We start from the raw sequence: 3,216 nt of genomic DNA, 5'->3' as shown, positions 1-3,216 counted from the left end.
ATAATTATTAAACAAAACTCTCTGAAATCCTCTATAATTTTTGCCTGTGTAAAAGGATCCTGAGACCAAAAATATTGAGAACTTCTGCTTTACGTCAATTAAATTTTTGAAGACTGACTTACCTGTGAACTTTGTACAAAAGTGTACTCTAGGCCCTGAAGACAATTTCCAAGGAAGTTTTCTGAAAATGTTCTAAAGTATGGCATATCAGTGAATGGTATATCAGTTGACTTCCCAAGATAAGAATTTGACTGAGTAAAACTAATTTGGATAGAGAATTCTATTCTGTTGAATAAAGAATTCCTCCTTATACTGTGCAGATTCTCATCTTTTGGGTTGCCGTTGGAAAGTGAGAAAAAGCAGCAGATGGAGAAGAAAAACAAACTGACTGACCTGAAAATGAATAAAACAGGTAACTAAGGGTGATGTGACCTTTTTACTTCCAGAAGCCTGTATGGTAAGTCCTGAGACCTGATTCTTGTGCTTCTGCAGTCTTGGATCACTCTGAATTCTTAACGCTGAATCTATATGAGGGGCAGAAGACCATTCTGATCTTCCATTTAGAAATGGAAGGAAAAGCTGCTCAGTCATGTCTGACTGTTTGCAACCCCATAGACTGTAGCCCACCAGGCTCCTCCATCCATGGTATTTTCCAGGCAAGAGTACTGGAGTGGGTTGCCATTTCCTTCTCCAGGGGATCTTCCCCACCCAGGAATCGAACCCGGGTCTCCTGCATCGTAGGCAGATGCTTTACCCTCTGAGCCACCAGGGAAGTCCATATTCCATTTAAAGAATGAATCACGGCAGCAACTGTGTGGGAGGATTTTCTGTATACATTAGCTTTCATCTCTTTCAGAGCAAAGTAGATATGAGTGCATTGGCAGAAGCAAGCCACACCACTCACTTATTTCATCTTCTTTTAAAAATACTGAATCATTGGTACACTTGAATTTATGACACTGACTCCAAATGGGGATCATACAGAAGGCAAACTCTGTGAAGAGCTTCACTACTTTGGTATTAAAATCAGTTTTCAATCCTTAAAAAAACTAAAAATAATTTTTACGATCCAGCAATCCCACTCCTAGGCATATATCCAAAGAAAACTCTAACTGAAAAAGATACATGTACCCCAGTGCTCATAGTGTAAGCTTAGATGTTTACCCAAGAATGAGGAAGAAGAATGAGGAGAAAGGTGGTCTTCTCCCCTCCTAATTCTTCTTTATATAAAAATGTAGCCTTCTCTGTTCTTGGGCTGTGCTCCCTTGCCTGCCCATTTTTATCTCTCACGAGCATCCTATACTAATAAATTCACTCTTTGCCTCACACTGAATTTGTTCTGTGCTGAAACGAAGGAACCTGAGCTTTGGTAAGTCCTGACATCAGGTCAGCAGTTTTAATGATAAGTCAGTGGATTTGAGCCTCTCCTAAGTCAGGGCTTGTGGGTTAGATTCCCAATCTGAGGTGCAGCTGGGTTTGAGTATGAGTTCAATAGCAGTAGCACTGTTTACAATAGCCAACACCTGGAAGCAACCTAAATGCCAACTGACAAAAGAATGGATAAAGAAAATATGGTACATATATACCATGGAATATTACTCAGTCATAAAAAAGAATGAAATAATGCCATTTGCAGCAATATGCAGCAATCTAAGGAGACAAAAGAACTATACACAGAAAATTTTAAGACACTAATGAAAGAAATCAAAGATGACATAAACAGATGGAGAGATATTCCATGTTCTTGGGTAGGAAGAATCAATATTGTGAAAATGACTATATTACCAAATGCAATCTACAGATTCAAAGTGATCCCTATCAAATTATCAAGTGCATTTTTCACAGAACTAGAACAAAAAATTTCACAATTCATATGGAAACACAAAAGGCCCTGAATACTTGAGAAAGAAGAATGGAGCTGGAGAAATCAACTTTCCTGACTTCAGATTATACTACAAAGCTACAGTCATCAAGACAGTATGGTACTGGCACAAAAATAGAAACATAGACAAATGGAACAAATAGAAAGCACAGAAATAAATCCATGCATCTATGGGTACCTTATTTTTGACAAAGGAGGCAAGACTATACAATGAGGCAAAGACAGCCTCTTCAATAAATGGTGTTGGGAAAACTGAACAGCTACGTGTAAAAGAATGAAATTTTAATACTTCCTAACACCATATACAAAGATATACTCATAATGGATTAAAGACCTAAATGTAAGACCAGAAACTATAAAACTCTTAGGAAAACAGTCAGAACACTCAATGACATAAATCAAAGCAAGATCCTCTATGACCCACCTCCTAAAGTAATGGAAATAGAAACAAAATTAAACATGTGGGACCTGATTAAACTTAAAAGCTTTTTCACAGCAAAGGAAACTATAAGCAAGGTGAAAAGACAACCCCCAGAATGGGAGAAAATAATAGCAAATGAAACAACTGACAAAGATTAATTACCAAAATATACAAGCAGCTCATACAACTCAATGCCAGAAAAACAAACAACCCAATCAAAAGTGGGAAAAAGACCTAAACAGACATTTCTTCAAAGAAGACATGCAGATGGCTAACAAACACATGAAAAGATGCTCAACATCACCCATTATTAGAGAAATGCAAATCAAAACTACAGTATCACCTCGCACCCGTCAGAATGGCCACCAAAAAGTCTACAAACAATAAATGCTGTAGAGGGTGTAGAGAACTGGGAATGCTCTTGTACTCTTGGTGGGAATGTAAATTGATACAGCTACTGTGGAAGACAGTGTGGAGATTCCTTAAAAAACTAGGAATAAAACCACCATATGACCCAGCAATCCCACTCCTAGGCATATAACTTGAGGAAACCAAAAATGAAAAAGACACATGTATCCTACTGTTTATTGCAGCACTATTATGATAGCTAGAACATGGAAGCAACCTAGATGTCCATCAACAGATGAATGGATAAAGAAATTGTGGTACATATAAACAATGGAATATTCAGATCAGATCAGATCAGTCACTCAGTCGTGTCCGACTCTTTGCGACCCCATGAATTGCAGCACGCCAGGCCTCCCTGTCCATCACCAACTCCCGGAGTTCACTCAGACTCATGTCCATTGAGTCAGTGATGCCAGCCAGCCATCTCATCCTCTGTCGTCCCCTTCTCCTCTTGCCCCCAATCCCTCCTAGCATCAGAGTCTTTTCCAATGAGTCAGCTCTTCGC

The 3,216-nt window shown here is 38.8% G+C and overlaps 1 non-coding gene across 1 annotated transcript; it reads right to left on the bottom strand.

Moving 5' to 3' along the window:
• Positions 1-700: 700 nt before the first annotated feature.
• TRNAR-ACG lies at positions 701-772 on the bottom strand. The gene has a single exon. It is a non-coding gene; the product is annotated as a tRNA-Arg (tRNA).
• Between the last annotated feature and the right edge of the window lie 2,444 nt (positions 773-3,216).

This window comes from Bubalus bubalis, chromosome 4 (genome assembly GCF_019923935.1).
Source record: "Bubalus bubalis isolate 160015118507 breed Murrah chromosome 4, NDDB_SH_1, whole genome shotgun sequence".
NCBI classification, from domain to species: Eukaryota; Metazoa; Chordata; class Mammalia; order Artiodactyla; family Bovidae; genus Bubalus; species Bubalus bubalis.
This window is presented reverse-complemented; position numbering and strand designations above follow the sequence as displayed.